Genomic DNA, 26753 nt, shown 5'->3' on the forward strand with positions numbered 1-26753 from the left:
GACCTATATGGCCCATCTTCGAACTTAAATCGAATCTGGACAAAATATTTCTATACCCAAAATTTGAACCGAATCGATTGATCCGTTCGAGAGTTATCGTGCGCACCAGCCAGCCAGACAGACAGACGGACAGACGGACGGACATTGCTAGATCTACTCAAAATTGTCTGAAACGGATATCGTACAAACATACTTGGGGTCTAAAACCATTATTTCGATGAGGCACATTTTTGGTCGTATCAAAGTGTAAATTGGGAAAGTCATGCCCGGTGAACTTTTGTATGGGAAAAGTCATGCCCGGTGAACTCTTCAGCCTAACGGCTGAGGGTATAAAAATGAACCTATCTTGAGAAATGTTTGCAAGGAGGAGTTCTACCCCCGGAGACACTATAATACCATATTTATTATAGCTAAATATGTTATTAAATATGGGATAACAAGTACAAATTCAACGAATCGGGGGTACCATAAAAGGAGCTACATCGAAAAATAAATCCGTATTGAAAATGTTTTGCAAGAAGATTTTATAAGCAGTGAGAACCCGGAATGCAAAATTACAGCCAAGTTGAATTAAAAATGTAGTCATGATATTCAAAATACCTTAAATTGGGAGGTACGGTAACATGGGGGCTATATCAAAACGTGCACCTATGTTCATAATTTTTGGTGGAAATATTTTGTGACCACTAGGAACCCTAAGTACCAAATTACTGCTAATTTGCTACGAAATTGTGGCTTAAATCGTCAAAATACCGAACATTGGAAGGTACCGTTTTATGGAGGCTATACCAAAACATTAGCCGATATTGTTCATATTTGGCCCATTATTACCCACAGGTACAAGCTGAGTTTGTGCAAAATTTCAGTGACGTATTCCAATTCGTTTGCAAGTTATGAATTTCGCACCGCTAGATCAGTGCTTTCGACCACCTTGCGCTGGTTTGAATCGATGTGTGAGAGCTCGCATTGTCATGATGTCACGATTAGATTTCTTTTGTTCGTTTTTCGAATTTCTCAGGAGACTTCAGGCAAACAAATTGTAGTGTAACACTCAGAATTAACCGTCCTACATATCTCAAACCGTATAGTCGCCACCCGGTCAGTTTTGTCTTCGTTGGATTGGACTCGCTTTCGAAGGCCCAAATGGTCGATTCCTGTTTTGATTTGGGCTCCTTAGCATAGATCCAAGATTCGTCGTTTTTGACGATCTTACAAATTTCGTTTGAAGCACCGCGATAGTTTTTATACACAATTTTTTGTACAAATCCACAAGAGCCTTTTTATGAGCGATTGACCAATTTTGCTGGATACAGCGAGAAAAATCCATTTTTGCGGCCAGGTGTTCACGCAATATCAAAGCGTAGTTGCTGGAAGAAATGCCCAAAGATGCCTTTATCTCACGCTATATATAGCATGGCAATCTTGCATTATCTGTTCACGCACGGCTTAATGTTTTTCTGGCACAACGGCCGATTTTGGGCGATCCTGATGATCTTCGTTTTTTTGCGAGTGTCTGCCACGATTGAACTCATAAGCCAACTTTTTATAGTGATATAGGATGGCCCTTTATCGACATACACAGATTAAATTTGATCGATCCACTCTTGCCGTGATTATTCATGTCGAAATTTGTGAGAAATTATAGGTCGAAAATGTTCACAAGTAAATTCCATTTTTTTGCAAAGCGATTTTTTCAAGTCACTGTAAACAATACAACACATGGTCGTATGTCAAACTGTCCTGCGTACGCTGGCACAACGGCCGATTTTGGTCGACCCTCACGACCTTCGTTTTTTGCGAGTGTCGGCCACGATTGAATTCATAAGCCAACTTTTTATAGTGATATAGGATGGCCCTTTATCGACATACACAGATTTAATTTGATCGATCCACTCTTGCCGTGATTATTCATGTCGAAATTTGTGAGAAATTATAGGTCGAAAATGTTCACAAGTAAATGCCATATTTTTTTTTGCAAAATAATTTTTTTTTAAGTCACTGTAAACAACAAAACACATGGTCGTATGTCAAACTGTCCTGCGTACGCTTAGGCTAAAACTGTCAAAGTTTCCAAAAAATGTCAAATGGCGCCTGGCGACCCAGCGTTTTGCCTAGGCAAGAAGGTTTTGAGGGCCCCTCGTATAACCGCAAAGTAGCCTACATATGAAAAAAGAGCTACTGACGCTTCCCCTGATGCAAATTGCGATAATGTGTCTGCTAGATAACGGGCTACTCCTTAATATACAATCCCTTGTCCCAATCCCAGAGAATGCATCCTTTTGCAATTTAATTGCAATGGACTCCGAGGTAAGATCGAGGAAATAGTAGATTTCATGAGTCGGAAGAACATCAAGTTTGCGGTGGTGCAAGAAACCAAGCTGAACGACAACCACAGCTTAGAGCATTGTGATGGTTACAATGTGCTAAGGAAAGATCGCACCAGAAGTGGTGGTTGGGATTAGTTTTCCTCTTGCACCAGACTGTCCATTATAGACCTATCTCGCTTGAGCCTGTCTCTAATGACCCGTACATGGAAGGTATGGGGGTAGCAGTCAGGTGTGGAACTGCCAAGATAGAGTTGCTGAACGTATACATCCCGCCGAGAAATAGCTGTATCTCAGATTATAGGCCTGACACTAGCCCGCTCTTGGACGGTTATAATCGTCTGGTCCTGGGGGACTTTAATGCGCATCATGAGATGTGGCATGCGGCCCTCGGAAACGACCAGAGAGGTATAGCGATGGATTAGCAGATTGCACGGTCAATGAGGACGCTCCTACCAGAATTAGAGGAGAGTGTCACAGTTCGCCAGACATAACCATCGTGTCACCTGGTCTGACAAATGACGTTACTTGGCAACCCGTCATTTCCCTTGGATCAGACCATCTCCCCATAATTGTCTCCATTAGCAGACCACCCGACTTCATCACCTCTGAAAGCCGCACATTCGTCAATCATAAGAAATTAGATTGGCAGAGTTTCACAGAGTTCACCAATCACCGCTTCAGAGAATTGCCCAATCGTTTTGATGTTCGGGTAGCGGAAAGGGCTTTCCAGCAGAGGCAACGGGATTGGCAAATGAGCGCGATGAGCTTCGTCGTGTCAACCCCAATATCCCCAAAGTCAGGGAGCTGACACTGGAAGTTAACAGGTTGATCGCAGAACATAAGCGGAACAAATGGTTAAATCATCTGAAGAGCTGCAACATTGGAGCCGGTATAGGTGAATTGTGGGCAACGGTTAAGTCACTCTCGAACCCTGGAAGAAAAGAAGATAGGACCTCAGTCACGTTTGCCCACGTTACGTTGACTGACCCGAAGAGGTGCGCAAGTAATTTCAATCGACAGCTTGTCGAGCACCCCCAGAGTGATAGGGCGAAGAGAAGAGTACGAGTATTACGTGGCATCAGATCTCTTCCTGCCGAAGATGAACCACCACAATTTACAATGGATGATGTTGCCAATGCCATCACAAACGCTAAAGCATCCAAAGCGTTGGGACCTGATGGAATCTCCATGGTAATGCTGAAGCAGCTGGATGAGCCGGGACTGGAGTATCTCACTAAAGATCTCAACTTGTCGCTAGCCACCCTCGATGTTCCCGATGGTCCCACTACGGAAGCCAGGCAAGGATGCCAGCAAAAGTGAATCGTACAGGCCGATTTTGCTTTTGTCGCCCGTAGCTAAGACACTTGAGGCCTTACTCCTCCCCAGTACCAGAATTAGCTATCAAGTTGCCGATCATCAGCATGGATTCCGTAAGCAGCACAGTACGACAACAGCGCTGCACGCCATTACCACATATATCTGTCAAGGACTCAACCAGAGACGACCTGCGATAGAACAGTGATGGTGGCGCATGACTTATCAAAAGCCTTTGATACAGTCAGGCACTCCACGCTGTTTGAGGGCATTGAGCAGACAACCCTCCGTTGGATAGTCAATTATATGTGTGGACGCCAGTCAAACGTGGAATTCAGTAACAAGAATTCCAAACCACGTAGAGTGAAACTGGGAGTTCGCCAAGGTTGTGTGATATCTCCGGAACTGTTTAACCTCTACCTCTCCTGTATTCCGCCCACTCCAGACGGCATCGAGATCGTAACGTATGCGGATGATTGCACGATCCTGGCGTCGGGTACCTATCCTGATGACATCTGTGAGAGACTGAACAACTATTTAATCGATCTTATCACCTTTTTCCATTCAAGGAATATGCAGATTTCCGCCACAAAATCACCACATGGACAGCGCAGTTTGGACGTGAGTTGAATGTCGTGGTCGACGGTAGCAGAATTCCGACCACAAACTGCCCTAAAATTCTAGGGGTCACATTCGAAACTACATTCACGTCGTGCGCACACGCCACAGCTATATGCGACAAGCTGAAAAGTATGAACAAGGTCCTCAAGTCCCTAGCCGGCAGCACTTGGGGTGCAGGTCAAGAAACCTTCTTGACCACATATAACGCGATAGGTCGGTCTGTGGTAAGATATGCGGCTTCAGTCTGGTCCCCGAGATTATGTGATACGAATTGGAAAAAGATTCAAACTTGCCAGAATGCCGTCCTGAGAACAGCAACAGGGTGCCTCCTCAAATCTTCAGTGGACCATCTACATGAGGAGGCAAAGATTCTTCCAGTAAAGCAACACAATGAGATGCTTTCGTTGCAGTACCTGCTTGGATGTTACCGTGTGAGCCATCCCAATCACCATCTTGTGGGTAGGCCCGACACATTCAGGCAGATCAGGAAGGATATCCATGCTCTAGAGGGAAAGGTCCAACGATACAGGAGAGAAGCCCTAGATCAACAAGCATATCAAGCAGGCTTCAATAGCATTGACACGGACGCATTTGCCAAGGCCTTAAGCAATTATAGTGTGAATAAAGTACTCGGAGTACATCCCCCATCGATCGCAGCTGAGGAGCGTCAGCTGCCACGACAAACCAGAGTAGTTTTGGGTCAACTACTCGCCTAAATTCTTATTGGGCGGATATCGATCGTGCCTTGCAAGACATCTGCCCAGTATGCGGCATGGGCCCGCACGACACAGAACACCTTTTCAACTGCCCCGCCAAACCTACCCATCTAACTCCAGTGGATCTGTGGCTACATCCCATCGAAGGTGCCATTTTTCTGGAACTGGAGATAGACCCAGAGCCAGATTGAACAGAGGAACGAACATACAAACATACTAAAAAAAACACTGTTACAACCACAACTCCTTAATATGTAGTGGGTTTTTTGAGAGAACCACAGTATCCTCCCATGCTGCAAATTGTCTCTATCATGACATAGAAATTCCCAGTTGTGGCATTATTGCAAATTACGTGGAGCCTCAGCGTATTAATTGTCCAATTGGATTTCTATACATATGTATATTACAGCATGGTGTCGCTTGGCCACTTTTTGCAAAATGTACTCGGTGTAGCTGTAGTTAATTGTTTTTAATATTAGTTTTGGGGAAGGCGAAGGCACCCACAGCCTCCTGACGAATAATTGAATATGAATTTTTCCGGCCAGGCAATATAAAATTTTTAGTGCTGGCAAAATACCCCTCAGTAATGTTGGCAACATTTCCTGAGTATTTCAGCCATGAACAACTTCTTTACATGTGGAGTCTTAGGACACGGTAGAATCCACAAGTTATTTCTTACAATAAGTTTATTTGTAAAATAAAGGAATTTTGATGTACTAGTAGATAATTGCAGGGGTAGTGGTGGACTTTAAAATATTCAATTTTCACATATTACTTTTAAATCTCCTTTATGGTATTTGATGCTGTTAATAATAAATTCGCTTATATTTAAATCCCCATGTTCACCCATCTCTTGAATAAAGGCAAACAATTCCGTGTAAATTTGACATAATTCCCGTTTACCAATCAGTTATGGTGGAATGAATAATAACACCAACAGAAGATTTCCATTTACACATTTTTATGGCATTGCCATCGTAACGACGAAAATCGATAAAATTAATTATGGAATTAATTGAATAAGAACGATATAGAGGAAAAACGATGTTATGTTCCGGAGAACAGAATTGTTTTCACCCTATAGAAGAACAGCCTAGTTCGAGATAATGTTTCCTAAGAAGATCTAATTGACTCCCATGAATACTAAAATTAAACAAGTAAGAATGGCGGTAAGTTCGACCAGGCCGAACTTGTTATAGCCTTCACCACGAGTTGTATTGTAGTAAAATGGAACAAATAGTTTCCTTTCGTTTATGAAGAAAACTAAATATCAAATTTCAGCAAGTTCGGTAAAACAATGTGGCTAAACTTCAAAATACAGATATTCGGGAGGACCGTTCTATGTGGGCTATATCAAAACGTCGATATATACCTTTTCTGGCGCAAAGTTTTTAGACTCAAAAAATACTAAATACCTAATTTCCGATATTTCAGTAAAACCTTCAAAATACTGAAAATCAGGAGGTACGCATCTATGGGGGATATAGGAACCCGCGAACCTATACTTATAATTCTTTTCTGGATTATTTTATAACCTCATGAAAGACTCCATACTTACTTAGCTGGCCCATTACAGAACATTTGTTCCATAGACCGAACTAAGAAGAGATCTCCAATTCTCTCTATTTGTTGCTTCGCACTCTGGAATACCGCGCCTTTTCAACTCATCATCCACTTGTTTGCGCCATCTATTCGTTGGCCTGCCAATTCTGCGTGCACCGCCAAGCGGTCCGTATTTATACGCCTTTTTAGCGGGTTCATCATCGCTCATTCTTATGATATGGCCTAGCCAACGCAATCGCTGCATCTCGATACGTTTAACAATATTGATGTCGTTGTATAGCAGATACAGCTAGTGGTTCATGCGACGTCGATATTCACCGTCAACGCAGGTTGGTCCGTAGATCTTTCGAAGAATTTTTCTCTCACACACTAAGCACTGCCATGTCTGCTTGCGCAAGTACCCAGGCTTCGGAGCCATACATCAGCACGGGTAGTATCAGTGTTTTGTAGAGCGTTATTTTTGTTTGACGAGATGTGGCTTTGTTTTTAAACTACTTACTTAAACCAAAGTAGCATCTGTTGGCTAATACAATTGTTCTTTTTATTTCACAACTAATGTCGTTTGTTGTGTTTACGGAGGTGCCGAGATAGACGAAGTCTTTTACTACCTCAATATTATAGGAACCAACATAGACAGTCGGTCCGAGCTCAATGCACGCATTGCGCGCCGATACCATCAACTTGGTCTTCTCACCGTTTACAGCCAGACCCACTTTAGCAGATTCTCCTTCGACCTTCATAAAGGTATCAGTTACTTCTTTTACTGATCGGCCCATGATGTCTATATCATCAGCATAAGCAAGTAACATGTGACTATTGGTGTAGATTGTGCCACTTCTTTTGACATTTGCCTCTCGTATAACCTTTTCTAGCAGGATGTTGAAGGGATCACACGAAAGGCTGTCTCCTTGTCTGAAACCTCTTTTGGTACCAAACTCTTCGGAGAGGTTCTTTCTTATTGTAACTGAGGACCTCGTGTCAGTTAAAGTCATTTTACAATGCCGGATGAGCTTTGCGGGGATACCAAATTCAGAAGCCATGCCAAAGGTCTGGAGTAACTTTGAACGCAGCAGGCTGTTGAAGGCTGCTTCATTATACACAAAAAGGTGGTAGATGTCGATCTGCATCTCTTGAATCTTCTCCAGGATTTGCCGCAGGGTAAATATTTGGTCAATGGTGGACGTGCCAGGTCTAAAGCCGCATTGGTATGGACCAATTATCTAGTTGACCATAGGCTTTAGTCGTTCGCACAATATCCCTGACACGACCTTGTAGGCAATAGGGAGTAGACTTATGCCCCTATAGTTAGAGCATACAGTCTTATCTCACACAGGATACTCAGGTTCCAATCGTCGGGTACTCGTTCTTCCTGCCAGATGGTGCTAACTAGCTGATGAATACATCTTATCAGCGTGTTGCCTCCGGTTTTGAACAGCTCGGCTGGTAAGCCATCGGCTCCTGCTGCCTTATTATTCTTCAGTCGATTTATTACTGTCTTTACCTCATCTTGGCTGGGCGGTATACATTCAAAACCATCTTCTGGGATTGGGACTGTGGTATCTTCTTCGTCTTCGCTGCTATTGGACACCAACAGTTTTGAAAAATTTTCTTTCCATATCCTGAGTGCACTATCTGTATCAGTTACCAAATTACCTTGCTGGTCTATACTGGAGGATGTGCCTGTACCAAAGCCATCAGTTTGATGCTTGACTCTTTGGTAGAATTTTCGGACTTCATTCTGGCTCCTGTACATCTCGATTTTTTCACACTCCCGCTTTTGCATCTCTCTCTTTTTCCTGCGGAAAAGACGTTTCTCCTCTCTCCTTTTCTCCCTGTATCTCTCTCGTGCGCTACGCGTTGCTACCGATTGTAAAGTAGCCCTATATGCCGCATTTTTCTCTTCGGTGGCAGCACGACACTCCTGATCATACCATGGATTCCTTGATGGAGGTCTCTGGTATCCTAGTATGGATTTTGCGGCTGTTCGCATGGAGTGGGCAATGCTTTGCAATTGCGCTGAAATGTTATCGAGAGTTGAGTGGAATAAGATGTGGCTATCTGTCGTGATTGCAGCTTACCGATGTCTAACTTTCGTGTTGTGTCTGTTCGTACTTTGTTTGCTACGTTTAAGCGGGTGCGTACCTTTGCTGCAACAAGGTAGTGGTCCGAATCAATGTTTGCGCCTCGGAACGATCGTACATCCAACACGCTCGATGAATGTCTTCCATCTATCACAACATGATCAATTTGATTTCTTGTTTTCTGATCTGGAGACAGCCAGGAGCCCTTATGAACATCGAGATGATTAAATCTGGTACTGCTAACTACCATGTTTTTTGCAGCTGCAAAGTCTATCAGCCTCATACCATTGTCAGATGTTTCACTGTGGAGACTGAATTACTCGACTGTTGGGCCAAAGATATTCTCCTTTCCAATTTTGGCATTAAAATCGCCTAGAATGATTTTAATATCATGGGCAGGGCAACGGTCATATGTTGCTTCTAAGCGCTCGTAAAATATATCTTTGGTCTGTTCGTCCTTTTCTTCAGTGGGAGCATGAGCGCAGATAAAGCTGATGTTGAAGAGTTTAGCTTTTATTCGAATTGCAGCAAGTCTTTCATTCACTGGGGTGAAGCTTGATACCAGATGTTTTGGCCTCCGACTAACTACGAATCCGCAACCAAACTCATGCTTTACGTCATGGCAGCTATAATACAGTGCGTCACCTTTAGGTGTTGTTGTGACGCCTTTCCCAATCCATCGTATTTCCTATATGGCAGTAATATCGGCATTGTACTTTTCAAGTACGTCTGCCAATGCGAAGACTGCACCTTCTCTATAAAGGGTGCGAACATTCCAGATGCAGATTCGCAGCCCCCCCTATGGGGGCTATATCAAAACGTGGACCGATAGAGCCCATTTGCAATACCGAACATCCTAGGAGTAATAGAAACTTCTATACCAAATTACAAAGGTCTATCTTAAATATTGCGAGCTGTATCTTGATTTCAACAGAGGGAAGCGAAGACGGACATGGGTACATCGACTTAGAATTTTATCCTGATCAAGAATATATGTATATACTTTATAGTGTCTCTCCATATTATGGTGGAGGGTATAAAAATCAACATTTATAGGTTTCTTGCTTAAAAGAGAAATATTTTTGAAATGTCCAGTCCTATCAATCAGTTAAAAAAACAAACATATTTATACGACATCTCTCATATGAAGGAGTGCTAGTTCTACTGCAATTTTTTATTTCATAATTTGGGATTTCATTCTTTTAATTCAGTTCACTATACTCAAGCAAAAGACAAAACATGGGACACAACATATTGCATCCTATCCACAAATTTATTTTTGGTCTGTAATATCGGATTTCGTTTTTATCGCCGAGTCGGAATGTTGTGTCAATTGAGAACATTCGCATAGAAGTCTTAAATGACTGATATACTCAGGAAAAGTAAGCCAACCTTCCGCTAATCTAAAATTATTTGATGAAATCTTCGGTTGACTTTCTAGATACTACTTCCCTGACAACAACTATATTCAAGAAGATGTGAACAATGACCACAAGTGTCTTGCTCGCAGAAATTAAATCTGTTTGACCACTTATAAAACGATCGATCGGTTGGTGGTTAACTAAGAAGCTTTAAAAAAAAAATTTCTGCAAATATCCATGTGTGTTACCGTGGTGTAATGGTATTCACACCCGGTTTGCACGCTGAAGGTCGTGGGTTGCATTCCCCGGCCAGGCAACATCAAACATTTTTCAACGGTGGCAAAATACCCTCAGTAATATTGGCGACACTTCCCCTGGGTATTTCAGCCATGTAAAACTTCTCTGCATGTGGTGCCTTAGGACATGCCATTCGGACTCGGAGATAAACTGTAGGTCCCATATCATTGAGCTAATATGAGTCCGGGATGCACTCATTGATATGAGAGAAGTCTCCCTTGTCCCTTCCGGGATCTTTGTGGAACAATTATATTATATCCATGTCTTTAAGAAAAAACCCCTAGTGGTATTCTTTAAGAAGACCTAAAACAAGAAATTCGTACCGAACGGAATACCGAACTAAATATTTCCATATTTTTATACCCTCCAGCATAGGAAGGGGGGTGGGGGGTATAGTAAGTTTGTCATTCCGTTTGTAACTACTCGAAATAATCATTGTAGACCCCCCAAACTATATATATTCTTTATCAGCGTGTAATTCTACATCGATATAGCCATGTCTGTCCTTCTGTCGAAATCACTCAAGCTTCCGAACGGATTGAAAAAGGTGGATGAAATTTTGGCAAAATCTATTATATGTATGTAGGACTTTTGGTATTGAAAGCGGGTTATATAGGTGCACGTTTTCGTATAGCCCCCATACAAAGTGACGCGTCGTCGTTTTAAGGAAATTTTAGAATATTTGTCCCATTTGACCACCGAATTGGTTGTAATTTGGTATTTTGTGTCTCCAGAGGCTAAAAAATATTTCTACCAATTTTTTTAAATAGGTCCACGTTTTGGTATAGCCCCCATATAAGGCTCCATATATAGTACGCGTCATTTTAAGATATTTTGAAGGTATTGGTCCCATTTGAGCACCGAATTGGTGGTAATTTGGTATTATGTGTCTCCAGAGGCTAAACAACATTTCTACCAAAGTTTGTTTATATAGGTCCACGTTTTGGTAGAGCCCCCATATATAGTACGCATCACTTTAGTCCCATTTGACCACAGAATCGGTTTTAAGTTTGAATTTTGTGTTTCCACAGGCTAAGAAATATTTCTACCATAAAATGTTTATATAGTTCAAGGTTTTGACATAGACTCCCTAGAAGGATATCTCCCGATTTTCAGTATTTTGAAGGTTTTAGCCTTATTATCGCAGCGAAATGGCTGAAATTTGGTATTTAGTCTTCGTTGGGTGTATAGGTCCACGCCTTCATATAGCCCCCATAGGACGGTACCTCCCGATTTTCGGTATTTTGAAGGCTGTGGCCTCAATATTCCACCGAAATGACTGAAATTTTGTGGTTAGTCTCCATTTGGGGTACAAAACATTCCATATGTAATTTGTCGGTATAGGTCCACGCCTTCATAGGACGGTACCTCCCGATTTTCGGTATTTTGAAGGTTGTGGCCTTAATATTCCACCGAAATGGCTGGAATTTGGTGCTTAGTCTTCATTTGGGGTATAAAACATTCCATATGAAATTTATCGGTATAGGTCACACGCCCTCATATAGTCCCCATAGGACGATATCTCCCAATTTTCGGTGTTTTTGAAGGTTTTAGCTATACTATACTACCCGTTTTGAAGGGTTTAGCCTCATTATAACACCGAAATGGCTAATAATTGGTACATAGTCTTCGTTGTAGGTATACAACTTTCCACCTGAAATTAGTCGGTATAGGTCGACGTCTTCATATATGTAGCTCCCATAGAACGGCATCGCCCGATTTTCGGTATTTTGAAGGTTTTAACCTCATTATTTCACCGAAGTGGCTGACATTTGGTATTTAGTCTTTTTCCGGGCTACAACAATTTCCCTCAGAAATTGAAAGTTGTGGCCACCGATATGACTGAAATTTAGTATTTAAATTGCCATGGGTGTATAAAATATTGCAGAAGAGAATTATCAGTGTAAGCCTTTTTCTTCAAATAACCCCATAGAAGTGTACTTTCCGATTTTCGGTATTTTAAGCTTCTGTCATCCATCAAAACGGATGAAATTTAATATTTTATCTCCGTTGGTGGTATAAAACTTCCCACCTGGAAATTCCCGGTATTGTTCCATGTTGTTATATACCCCCATAGAAAGATCCCTCCAAATTTTCGGTATTTTGAAAGTTTTAGCCACAAAATTCATTGGGAATAACTGAAATTTGGTATTTAATCTTCGTTGGAGTTACAAAACTTTCCTCCAGAAATTTATCTGTACAGGTTAACGTTTTATACAGCCTCCATAGAATGGCGTTCCCGATGTTCTTAACTATCCAAATCCAGAATATCTAGTTGGTATTACCCAATTTTATGTATTTCGCTCAATTCGTAAACTTGAAAATATTAGTCCATGTTTTGGAAAGAACAAAAATGGCACCCCATATGAGCTGTTTTGAAGGGAGTATTATCAGTTGTGATATATGTACTACTCTTGCAATAAAAGGAAGAGTTTAGTACTTTCATAAACGAAATAAAACTAATTGTTCCTATTCACTTCAATACAGTTCGTGGTGGAGGGTATAAAAAGTTCGGCCCGGTCGAACTTAACGCTTTTCTTACTTGTTTGTAATCTGAATGCCAATTAAGCAGATTTTTACATTTGCGGTATGAAAGACATTAAAGTTATGACTGTGTTAATGACCTCAGATGATGGCAATGTGAGCAAGATTTAATTCGTGTGGAAGTAGATTGTGTAAATACAAATGTTTAATTTTTTATTCGAAGCCGATATGGAGAAATATTTATCGTACTGTTGTTTGCAGAATAAAACAAACATGTGTTAGCGTTCCCACATACAACGGAAGGATGTAATGTACATTTGCAGGCAAACAGATATTGGTGTTAACTTTTTAACGACTATATAGTAGGTTAAGGTATTCCAATACATTTTTGCTATTTATAGTTGTGTGGGATCTTCAAAATAAATTCTTTATACATTTCACTGTTATAGCTGAGTTGAAAATATTCCTAAAATATTAAGTTTTTTGTTCATTTGTCCTCGAAAATATCTATTTAAAAATTGTCTACAGTCCTTCGTTCATTAGACAGCTCTAGCTAATTTTACTTACTTACTTAGCTGGCCCATTACAGAACATTTGTTCTATAGGCCGAACTAAGAAAATATCTCCAATTCTCTCTATTTGTTGCTTCGCTTTCTGGAATACCGCGCCTTTTCATCTCATCATCCAATTGTTTGCGCCATCTATTCCTTGGCCTGCCAATTCTGCGTGCACCGCCAAGCGGTCCGTGTTTATACCCCTTGTTCGCGGGTTCATCATCGCTCATTCTTATGATATGGCCTAGCCAACGCAATCGCTGCATCTCGATACGTTTAACAATATTGATGTCGTTGTATAGCAGATACAGCTAGTGGTTCATGCGACGTCGATATTCACCGTCAACGCAGATTGGTCCGTAGATCTTTCGAAGAATTTTTCTCTCAAACACACCAAGCACTGCCATGTCTGCTTGCGCAGGTACCCAGGCTTCGGAGCCTGGCTTTGTTTTTAAACTACTTACTTAAACCAAAGTAGCATCTGTTGGCCAATACAATACTTATTTTTATTTCACAACTGATGTCGTTTGTTGTGTTTACGGAGGTGCCGAGGTAGACGAAGTCTTTTACTACCTCAATATTATAGGAACCAACTTCCATAGTCGGTCCGAGCTCAATGGACGCATTGCGCGTCGACACCATCAACTTGGTCTTCTCACCGTTTACCGCCAGACCCACTTTAACAGATTCTCCTTCGACCGTCATAAAGGTATCAGTTACTTCTTTTACTGATCGGCCTATGATGTCTATATCATCAGCATAAGCAAGTAACATATGACTATTGGTGTAGATTGTGCCACTTCTTTTGACGTTTGCCTCTCGTATAACCTTTTCCAGCAGGATGTTAAAGAGATCACACGAAAGGCTGTCTTATTGTCTGAAACCTCTTTTTGTACCAAACTCTTCGGAGAGGTTCTTTCCTATTTTAACTGAGAACCTCGTGTCAGTTAAAGTCATTTTGCAGAGCCGGATGAGCTTTGCGGGGATACCAAATTCAGACATGGCTTGGAATACCTTTGAACGTAGCGGGCTGTCGAAGGCTGCTTTATAATCGACAAAAAGGTGGTAGGTGTCGATCTGCATCTCTTGGGTCTTCTCAATAGTGGACTTGCCGGGTCTAAAGCCGCATTGGTATGGTCCAATTATCTCGTTGACCATAGGCTTTAGTCGTTCGCACAATATCCCTGACACGATCTTGTAGACAATAGGGAGTAGACTTATGCCCCTATAGTTAGAGCATACAGTCTTATCTTCCTTCTTGTGGACGGGGCACAGGATACTCAGGTTCCAATCGTCGGGTACTCGTTCTTCCTGCCAGATGGTGCTAACTAGCTGATGAATACACCTTATCAGCATGTCGCCTCCGGTTTTGTACAGCTCGGCTGGTAAGCCATCGGCTCCTGCTGCCTTATTATTCTTCAGCCGATTTATTGCTGTTCTTACCTCATCTTGGCTGGGCGGTATACATTCAATACCATCTTCTGGGATTGGGACTGTGGTATCTTCGTCGTCTTCGCTGTTATTGGACACCAACAGTTTTGAAAAATGTTCTTTCCATATCCTGAGTGCACTATCTGTATCAGTTACCAAATTACCTTGCTGGTCTCTACAGGAGGATGTGCCTGTACCAAAGCCATCAGTTTGATGCTTGACTCTTTGGTAGAATTTTCGGACTTCATTCTGGCTCCTGTACATCTCGATTTTTTCACACTCCCGCTTTTCCATCTCTCTCTCTTTTTCCTGCGGAAAAGACGTTTCTCCTCTCTCCTTTTCTCCCGGTATCTCTCTCGTGCGCTACGCGTTGCTACGGATTGTAAAGTAGCCCTATATGCCGCATTTTTCTCTTCGGTAGCGCACGACACTCCAAGTATGGATTTTGCGGCTGTTTGCATGGAGTGGGCAATGATTTGCCATTGCGCTGATATGTTATCGGGATGAGGAGTGCTTTGATAAGGCAATTGGGCTAGTTGAGTGGAATATGCTGTGGCTATCTCTTGTGATTGCAGCTTATCGATGTCTAACTTTCGTGTTGTGTCTGTTCGTACTTTGTTTGCTACGTTTAAGCGGGTGCGTACCTTTACTGCAACAAGGTAGTGGTCCGAATCAATGTTTGCGCCTCGGAACGATCGTACATCCAACACGCTCGATAAATGTCTTCCAGCTATCACAACATGATCGATTTGATTTCTTGTTTTCTGATCTGGAGACAGCCAGGTGCCCTTATGAATGTCGAGATGATTAAATCTGGTACTGCTAACTACCATGTTTTTTGCAGCTGCAAAGTCTATCAGCCTCATACCATTGTCAGATGTTTCACTGTGGAGACTGAATTTCCCGACTGTTGGGCCAAAGATATTCTCCTTTCCAATTTTGGCATTAAAATCGCCTATAATGATTTTATTGTCATGGGCAGGGCAACAGTCATATGTTTCTTCTAAGCGCTCGTAAAATATAACTTTGGTCTGTTCGTCCTTTTCTTCAGTGGGAGCATGAGCGCAAATAAAGCTGATGTTGAAGAATTTAGCTTTTATTCGAATTGCAGCAAGTCTTTCATTCACAGGGGTGAAGCTGGATACCAGATGTTTTAGTCTCCGACTAACTACGAATCCGCAATCAAACTCATGCCTTACGTCATGGCAGCTATAATACAGTGCGTCACCTTTAGGTGTTGTTGTGACGCCTTTCCCAATCCATCGTATTTCCTGTATGGCAGTAATATCGGCCTCGTACTTTTCAAGTACGTCTGCCAATGCGAAGACAGCACCTTCTCTATAAAGAGTGCGAACATTCCAGGTGCAGATTCGCAGATCATGGTCCTTAAAACGTTTGCGGGGTTCGTCAACTTTAGAGGGGTTTGTTTTCCTTTTCTTTCGTTTTTTCATAGTGGGCTGTTTTTTCTAGGGGAGGGTTACTAACCCGACGCCCAAACCCAAGTTTTTAACATTCTTATGGGTGAACGCGCGGCACATGTTAGCTCACTACCTTTAACGGGTGTTAAAGGCAGTTCCCCAGGTGACACCACGGGGAGGTCAGTGTCCACTTGAGATGAAAGAGAGACCAAGATAAATCCTGGGCTTTGCCATGTTTAAACCGGTTAGGACCGTTCCTTGGTATCTTCCATCCCCTACGTCAACCAAACTCAACCCAAATCGAAAATTCAATTTACATAAATAGAAAATCTGTTCATATAACCAAGTTGTCATATAAATGCCAACATTGGAATTATTTGCAGCTGTGGTTTTCCGCTAGTTTGTTTTTCAGCTGCAGTTGCTTCAGCGAGCAACAGCCGATTGTTGACATAAGAAAACAGCATTTAAATAAATACATATCAATTAAAATTGATTTTAAGCTGATACAAGAGCAGTAAATCCTACTCTAATAGAAGCGAAGCAGGCACTCAGACATAAACATTTAAGAAAATATTTACGTGAGAATTAAAATCCGTATCAGGATAATTGAACCAGAAATATCAAGAAATTAACGGATTGAATAAATGAAATTAGTAGAGAATGGAGGCTAACATACGGAAATTGAAAATCAGTATCATCACAGGATGATTCTTTTCACAGTCTCAAAAATACAGATAAAAATCCCCGCAGAATGAATTTACCACAAACTCAGATCTCTAGCATATTAAATACTGCGTAAAAACTCTGGATTTACTACTTCTAATAGGATGTGTAAAGGATGGACCAAATCGGTCACTCCCTTCAAGAGTTATCGTGCGCACAAATTTTCCGAACATTTTTGAACTTTTGTGGGGGAGGTACCGGAAAGAGTGGACCGATATGGCTTATCTTCGAACTTATACGAAGTTTGGACAAAATAATACGAAGGCCAAATTTTGGCCGAAACGGCAGATCGGTTCAAAAGTTATCTTGATGGTGGCAGGATGGTATCAACTATGCGTTTCTTGTATCTTTGGAAAGAGGCAAAGCTGTTCTAGATACCCAAAGCGTGTAAAACGATACACGTATTACCTAAAGGCTATAGACCAATTAGTCTTTCTTCCACTCTGTTAAAGAGAATATAAAGGATACTGGAACTTCTTAAAAACCAGTTAATCTCAGCACGCTTACATCAAGGGCAAGTCGGGAGAAACAGCTTTATATGAGGTGGTTGGGCACGTTGAGAATGATATGGAAAATTAAAAATTTACTTTGACGACCTTTATCGATATTGAGGGGGCTTGAATCCATCCGTAACACCCTCAGCAATACAGGAACTTCCTCCACCCCAATGGAATGGATTGATAAAACCTTGTGAAAACTGTTAACAGAGACAATTCGCACGAGTGGAGGGTTCTCTCACGCTTTCATTGGATATGGTTTCTTTGTGAAAACTGTTAAAAGAGGTACTTCGCACGAGTGGGGGATTCTCTAACCCTAACATTGGCTTCTGGTAATAACCGAAATGCTTACGTGTTCGAGCAAATGAAAACTAAGGTGGTAGCTTATGCTGATGATGTAGTAGACACTGATAAGTGCTACATTTTTACCAACCTTGGCTGACTTTACGCAATGTGGTCTGATTCAACTGACAAACTGGTTAATGGGCTTGGAGTGCAGCAGGACTGTCCAACCTATACATCAAGTGTGAAAAGGGCAGCGTCAATTCTGATCAGATACGGAGCAATCAAAAACTCTACTCGAGCGGTATTGGACGTTATCCCGGATCTCTACCCCTGGATATCATGGTCCAGTTTCAAGTAGCGAGAACGGCTTCGATTTTCACAGTTCGAAGATAGACAATGTCGCCCCAATCCTTTAGGTACATCCTCAAAAAAATCGTCTTTGCGGTCTCTACAGGCAGTAGAGCATTTAAGATATTCTCTAGCAGACAAAAAAAACCTTTTAATGTATTCTCTAGTAGACATAAAACCCTTTAAGCTCTTCTGTAGTAGACAGAATCCCGTTTAGGGTCTTCCCCAGTAGACAGAAGACCTTTTATGGTCTTCTTTAGTAGACAGAAGAACTTTTAAGGTCTTCTCTAGAAGACCAAAAACGTTTTAAAGTCTTCTCACGTAGACAGAAAACCTTTTAAGGTCATCTGTAGCAGGCAGAAGAACTTTAAGGTCTTCTCTAGAAGACAGAATTTTTGAAGTCCTTCTCCAGTAGACGGTTGCCCTTTTAAGGCCTCCGATAGTAGACAGAATAGCTTTTAAGGTAATCTCTAGTAGACAAAAAAAAAACGTTCAAGGGCTTCTCTGGTAGACAGAAGATCTTCTAAGATTTTCAATAGTAGACAGAAGGCATTTTAAGGTCTTCTATAATAGAAAGAAGCCCTTTTAAGGTATTCTCTAATAGACAGAAGACTTTTTAAGGTGTTCTCTAGTAGCCGGAAGACCTTTTATGGTATTCTCTAATATGGATGGAAGACCTTCTAGGGTGTTCTCTAATAGACGAAAACCCTTTTAAGGATATCTAGTAGACAGAAGACCTTATAAGGGCTTCTATAGCAGACAGAAGTTCTTCTGAGGTCCTCTATAGTCGACAGAAACCCCCTTTAAGATCTTTGTTAGCTGTCGGAAAAGCATACTGATTCTTGTTTACTTGTTTGCAAATGCAGTTATGCAATGTTTATGGTATTCAATTGAGCAACCCAATATTTCAATATTTAATTCTGGATATTAAAATAGCACAATACCAGCTTTAACGCATTCATTCAACCACCATAATGTTTTTCAACTGGGCATTCGTAAGTAAACCAAATATTATTTCCCCCGCACGGTAACCAAATAAAACGATTAGTATGTGCCGGATTATTTAATATTTATTGTACGTAGGTATTTTATGCGACGAAATTTGCAATTTGTTGATTACAGTCTACAGCCAAATTGCTGAAGGTCAATTTTAATATACATACAATTAGTGCCAACATTTGTAAACTACGATTTCACTTAGTCACAAATGCTTAAAAGCCACAGCAGCCGAAATAAAAACAACAATATAATTATGCAATGCCTATTTTTAGGGATTTGTTGTATTTCACGTTGCATATGTATGTGTTTTGGGGCTAATGCTTATTTTGTTGCCTACATTTAGGAGCTTTAGGAGTACTCCACGCCTGTCACTTCAGGCCACGTCGGTGTCATGCTTAAGTGTTCCATACGCCATTTGCCTGATCCGAGAAATGTTTGAGTCCATATAACCTAAAATTGGTGCAAAAACCAATACGAAGGGTACTCCTTCTGGCCTAGGCAAATCGCAGTGTCGCCAGGTGTCATTTAAAATTTTTTTTGGAAAGTTTGACAGTTTATAGCCTAAGCGTACTCAGGTCAGTTTGACATATGACCATGTGCTGGGTTGTTTACAATGGCTTGATTGAGACACCTCCAAAACATGGTTTTTGAACGCTTTTACAACATCTTCTGGCGACGAAAATCGTTGACCACGCCTTTTTTTCTTGATTTGCTGGAGTCAGATGAAGTCATTGCATCCCCAGTCGGGGCTGTACGGCGTATGGCCTATCAATTCAATGTTTTGTCCGGTCAATCAGGCTCTTGTTTGAATCGATGTGTGAGAGCTCGCATTGTCATGATGCAGAACAATTCGTCTTCTCTTGTTCCTTTTTTCGAATTTCTCAATCAGGCAAACAAATTGTAGTGTAATGCTTAGAATTAACCGTCCTTTATTTCTCAAGCCTTAGAGTCGCCACACGGTCAGTATTAACGAAGAGACAGGCGAACATTTGCTTCGAAGGTCTATTTCCATGAACAACTCTGGTTGGATTTGGCTCGCTTTCGGAGACCCAAACGGTCGATTCCTGTTTTATATCGGGCTTCTAAGCATAAATCCAAGATTCGGCAGCTGTGATGATCTTATAAATGCCGTTTGAAGCACCGCGAGTGTTTTTGTGCACACTAATCCACGAGATCCTTTTTTTGAGCGATTGACCAATTTTGCTGAATCTAGCGAGAAAAATCCATTTTTGCGGCCAGGTGTTCATGCAATATCGAATGTTAGTTGGTGGAATCAATACCCAAGGATGTCTCTATCTGACGGTATTTAACATGGCGATCTCGCATTATCCGTTCACGCACGGCTTAATTCTTTTCTGGCACAACTGCCGTTTTTGGACGACCTTCAGGACCTTCGTGTTTTAGCCAGTTGAATTCATTAAACCAGTTTTTCATATTCCTATAGGATGGTCCTTTATCGGCATACAAAGATTTAATTTGATCGATACATGCTTGCGGTGATTATCTACGTCAAAATTTGTGAAAAATTCTTGGAAATGTTCACAAGCAAATTCAAGTTTTGCAAAGTGATTTTTTCAAGTCACTGTAAACAACACATAACATGGTCGTACGACAAACTGTCCTGAGTAAGTCTAGGCTAAAAACTGTCAAACTATCAAAAAAAAAAAAAAAAAAAATTGCGCCTGACTATACGCGGTGTTGCCTAGGCCAGGTAGTTTTCGTGCAGCCATCGTATAAGCAAGTAGTCATATCAGTGCCAACTTTTGAATTATTTGAAGCTGTGGTTTTCCTCTAGTTTGTTTTTCACCTGCAATTGAGTCTGAATGAATAGGTTGATAGAAGAACTCATTGAGGGTAAATTCAGATCGCTGGGAACGATAAATGAAAAATTAAAACTAATTCGGCCAGAAAATGTAGCTAAAAATACCTGCAATCGGGAGGTACCGTTATATGGGGGCTATTCAAAAATGTGGACGTATAACCCCACTAGGGATAACAATCTTGGCGCGATGCGGGGGCTTAAGGTCTTAGTTTCCACACTCAACACCCTGGAAGTGTTTAGTTGGGGAACTGTGACCGACCAAAGGTTATCCAAGTAGCGGTCTCCTACTTATTAGAGACCCCCTAACGCCGGGGTGTCAGGCGCCGTGCCCATCGGTTTATTAAGGTTTGCAGTTAGGATACCAACTGTATTAGAACGGAGCCTCGTTGATACCTGGGCATCTCAACGCAGTAATGGCTTAGTTGTCATGTCCTTGCCATGGTACAGGAGGGCTATGCCATGGTGGACCTCACTTCCCCCAATAAATCTATGACGCATGGAGAACAAAAATTTAAACAAAAAAAAAATAACTAAAACAAATTCGATTGATGACAACACTGCAATGCCTAAGGATAACTCTTCAAATTCAAAATCTTGTACCAAGTCTGGGGCAACCCAGCCAACGGTTGACGGGACGGTAGTGTCGGGAGGGGACGGACCTATTCTAGGAGCTGTCACTGACAGTTTGGCTGAACAAAGCCGGAAACTCCTGGAGCGTCTTAGTCAGAATGGCTATTCTCCTGGAGCGGAGGACGGCTCATCGGATGACGAAATGAACACCACAGTCATTCCAGCGACTGTAGTTAACATGAGTCGGCCTCGACCTCAGTGGAAGTAGCCACCTGTTTGAACTCTGGACCAACTGATGCACAGGCTCACAAGGACTGGCTGCTGTTGAGGAAGGAGCTCCGACCAAAATACCGGCCGGAAAAGCTCCCACCACCTCAGATAGCCCTGCTAGTCAATGGGCCAAAAAGAGGAGGGCGTACCACAGAGCAATGCACTTCCTCAGGAAGTTCATTGAGAGGGAACCCTCATCTATTACGCTGAGAGAATGCAAGCTGATCAAGATTAACCTCAAAGTAGTGAGAAAGATCGAAAGATCTCACCCTCACTTACCCACTTACCTGGGGGAGCACCTACCAAACCCAATCCATCTCCGCCAAAAAGCGCGGTGAAGAGAGACAGGTCAATGGAGGAGCCACTCCCCAGTGCTAAGAGACCCACTTCAGGTCAACAACCCAATATTCATACCTCCCTAGCCAGTTGCCCTAAGACTCAGAACAGGAAGGATTCCGCAGCCAGTTCAGCCTCACAAGCTAACTTAGGCCACAAGGAATCTTCCAGTTCTCATCTCAAGACCAACAGCAGGGGAAAAAGAACAAGCAGACCGATGGTGCCGGGTGAGTTACGAGCAGCGGTCATCGATAAATCTGACCCTGATTGGATAATCAGAGAGGATCGATAGCTTCTTATCGAAACTCGCCTGCGTGACATCGTGTTCGCAGGAGAAAGGGAACCTCCTAAACACACCCAATTTGGCAGTGCCGCTCCATACAGAGGCGTTAGGGTCATCTGTTGTGAAAATAGGGAATCTCTGGATTTCCTCACTTGCACGATAGAGGGTCTTGGCGAACTCTGGGAGGGATGTCAATTGGCAGTCGTTGGTGTCGATGAGGTCCCTTTCAGAAGAGTGTTGTCAGCTTGGGTGCCACCTCCACCTGTGGATCCCGCACGCATACTGACCATACTCGGCAGACAAAACCCCAATCTTCAGACCAGCACATGGAATCTGGTCAGCCACAATCCGGAAAATGGAGGTGTTGCCATCATGGTGTCGAGAGGGCAAACTACACTTTGGTCTAGGATGGATCAGATTCCGCCTAGGACGAAAGTAGTGGAGGAACGGAAGCAGTAGCCGCTTCGCATAATGCAGATAAATCTGCATCACTGCAAAGCGGCTGCTGCTGAACTTCTTCTAGCCCTCAAGAAGTCTGAAGTTGACATCGTTTTAATCCAGGAGCCCTATTTATACAAAAATAAGGTTGCTGGGTTAAACGATAGCAACTACACCACCTTCGTCACATCCAACGGGGACAAGGTAAGAACCTGTGTAGTTGCTAAGAAGAGTCTTAAACTAATATTTCTCTCTAATTTTTGCGGAGGTGATATTACGGCTGTAAGTATGGAATGCAGCTCCCAGGGAGCCACCATATTCTCGTCCATATACATGCCATTCGAGAGCCCTGACCCACCGGGTAATGACGTGGAGAAGCTTGTCAAAGAGATGGGTAGCACTTGCCTCATCATCCTAGGATGTGATGCCAATGCTCACCATTTCCACTGGGGCAGCAGAGACACAAATGCCAGAGGTGAGTCCGTATTCGATTTTATCTTAAAATATAATCTCAGAATATGCAACAGGGGAAACGAATACACTTTTCAAAATAGAATCAGGGGGGAGGTTATGGACATAACCCTCATTAATAAAGACGAATCTATTATCAGTGACTGGAGGGTTTCGGAAGAATGCTCCTTTTCGGATCATCGGAAGATATTCTTCCAAGTCTCTGTTAATGGTATTCGACAGCCACCATTTAGAAATCCACGGAAAACCGACTGGAACAAATTCAATGAACTAGTAAGCTCCAAGCTGGGAGTATCACGATACCCCCAAACAGCCACAGAGGTTAATAGTGCAGTGAAGCACGTGACAGAGGTTTTGGTGGACAGCTATGAGACTGCCTGCCCACTCACTTACCCAGGCAGAAGATGTCAACCGGTCTGGTGATCGAAAGATCTGGCTTATCTTAGGAAGACTAGCAGAAGGCTCTATAACAAAGCCAAAAAAACGAAGTTGTCCACAGATTGGGAGAACTACAAAGTATCTTTCAATAAGTACAACAGCGAAATAAAGAAGGCTAAACGCAGATCATGGGTCTGCTTTAGCGAGTCTATAGAGGGAGTAAAGGATGTAGCCAGGTTTCGTAGAGTACTGTCGAAGGACCCTAAATTACACTTGCGCCACCCCTTGCGTACGTCTTTGGGAGGTAGTGTTACATTAGGGCTATATTAAAATGTGGACTTATGTTCACAGGTAGTACGGTCAATCAAATGTAGCTAATAACTTCAAAATCAGGAGGTGATGTTATATAAAGACTATACCAAAACATGGGTATATTTTGACAATTTTTGGTGTAGAATTTTTGTGACCAATGGGAACCCCAAATAACAACTAGTTCAGGTTAAATATGCAGCTGAAATTCCAAAAAATACCTAAAATCCGGAGGTTCCGTTATATGGGTGCTATACCAAAACGTGGGCTATATACGAACTTGGCCTGCCTATTGAAAAATACACTCGGGTGCAAAAATATAGCGTTCTAGCTTAATTATGTCGGATATGGCTAGATCGACTCAGAATTTTATCCTTTAAGGCCTTCTCTAGTTTAAAGAAGACCATTTAAGGTCTTCTCTAATAGCCAGAAGACCTTTTATCGTATTCTCAAGTTGACGGAAGACTTTTTTAGGTCGACAGAAAAGGTTTTCTCTAATAGACAGAAATATTTTAAGGTCTTCAGGGGGCCTATTCTGTAACTTTTTAACAACTTTACTCATTGCTTATTCTACAACAATTTCATTTGTTTGTTTTGTAGTTGTTACAAAAACAAAAGAAATTTTAACAATATCGATAGTTGTTAAAAGTTACAGAATAGGCATACAGTAGACCTTATAAGGTCTTCTATAATAGACAGAAGTCCCTTTATTCTTAGGTAGGCACCAGACCCTTTAATATCTTCCCTATTGTACAGACAGGTCTTCTTTAGTAGACGGAAGCCCTTTAAGGACTTCTCGAATAGACAGAATACCTTTCCAACTACCAGAGAAGACCTGTCTACTAGTGAAGACCTTAACTAGTAGACAGGTCTTTTCTGGTAGGTAGAAGACTTTTTAGGTCGACTAAAAACCTTTTAGGGGTTTCTCTAGTAGACAGACCATCTTTGAAAGGCTTCTACAATAGACATAAGATCTCTTAAGGTCTTCCATAGTAAACAACACATCTTTTAAAGTATTCTAAAGTCGACAGAAAGTTTTATTTAAGATCTTTTATGGGTGGCAAAGCAGACTGGTTCTTTTTTAGTCGTTTACGAATCCAGTTATGTAATGCTTATGGTATTCAATTGAGCAACCCAATATTTCAATATTTAATTTCACATATTAAAATATCTCAATACCAGTTTTCATCCAGGCATTTAATGAACTGGGCATTCATATGTAAAAAAATCATTTCCTCCCACACGATGACCAAATAAAACGATTAGTATTTGCCGGATTATTTAACATATATTATACGTAGATATTTTAGGGAACGAAATTTGCAATTTTGTGATTGCAGTTAGCAGCCAACGTGCTGAAGGACAATTTTAATATAGTTGCACAAAATTAGTGCCAACATATGCAAACTACTTAGTCCCCAAATGCTCAAAAGCCACATCAGCCGAAATGAAAACAACAAAATGATTATGCAATGGCTATTTTTATAGATTTTGTTTAATTTCACGTATGCTTTTTGGAGGCGAATGTTTAATTCATTGCCTATACTTAGGCGCATTGGGGGTACTCCATATCTGTCACTTGGCAATTTATGCGAATATTTTCTAACAATGAGAAAATTAATAAAATGGAAAACAAAACAATAAACACATTAGTAAATGTTTCTGTTGCGAGAATTTTAAATTCGGTAATGATTTATGTTTTTTTATAGGCGAACCTAATGTATTACAATAAGAAGAACTAAATGACATTCTTTTATGAAACCATTAAAACTGGACTTGTAAAAGAAGACTTAGTCGACTATTGCATAAAGGACTTCTATCAGAGGAGCTGATGATCTCCTATCAGAGAAACTTACTTACTTAGCTGGCCCATTACAGAACATTTGTTCCATAGACCGAACTAAGAAAAGATCTCCAATTCTCTCTGTTTAGTGCTTCGCTTTTTGGAATACCGCGCCTTGTAATCTCTTCATCCACTTGTTTGCACCATCTATTCTTTGGCCTCCAATTCTGCGTGCACCGCCATGTGGCTCGAATTTATACACCTTTTTAGGGGGTTTATAATCGCTCATTCATATTATATGGCCTAGCCAACGCAATCGCTGCATCTCGATACGTTTAACAATATTGATGTCGTTGTACAGCAGATACAGCTCGTGGTTCATACGACGTCGATATTCACCGTCAACGCAGATCGGTCCGTAGATCTTCCGAAGAATATTTTCTCTCAAACACGCCAAGCACTGCCTTATCTGCTTGCGCAAGTACCCAGGCTTCGGAGCCATACATTAGCACGGGTAGTATCAGCGTTTTGTAAAGCGTTATTTTTGTTTGATGAGTTGTGGCTTTGTTTTTAAAGTGCTCACTTAAGCTAAAGTAGCATCTGTTGGCCAATACAATTCCTCTTTTTATTTCACAACTGAAGTCGTTTGTTGTGTTTACGGCGGTGCCGGGGTAGACGAAGTCTTTTACTACCTCAAAATTATAGGAACCAACTTCAACAGTTGGTCCGATCTCAATGGACGCATTGTGCATCCACACCATCAGCTTGGTCTTCTCGCCGTTTACCGCCAGACCCACTTTAGTTGATTCTCCTTCGACCTTCATAAAGGTATCGGTTGCTTCTTTTACTGATCGTCCCATGATGTCTATATCATCAGCATAAGCAGGTAACTGTGGCTATTGGTGTAGATTGTGCCTCTCGTATAACCTTTTCTAGCAGGATGTTGAAAAGATCACACGAAAGGGTGTCTCCTTGCCTGAAACTCCTTTTGGTACAAAACTCTTCGGAGAGGTGCTTTTCTATTTTAACTCAAGATCTTGTGTCAGTTAGAGTCTTTTTACAAAGCCGAATAAG

General features: G+C 41.6%; 1 protein-coding gene across 1 annotated transcript in view; it reads right to left on the reverse strand.

Moving 5' to 3' along the window:
- LOC141396600 (uncharacterized) overlaps nucleotides 1-26753 on the reverse strand; it is a 428433-nt gene that overhangs the window by 245995 nt on the left and 155685 nt on the right. The gene's annotated exons all lie outside the window — the stretch shown is intronic.

This window comes from Musca autumnalis, unplaced genomic scaffold (assembly GCF_047663935.1).
Source record: "Musca autumnalis isolate F117 unplaced genomic scaffold, ASM4766393v1 scaffold_3, whole genome shotgun sequence".
NCBI lineage: Eukaryota > Metazoa > Arthropoda > Insecta > Diptera > Muscidae > Musca > Musca autumnalis.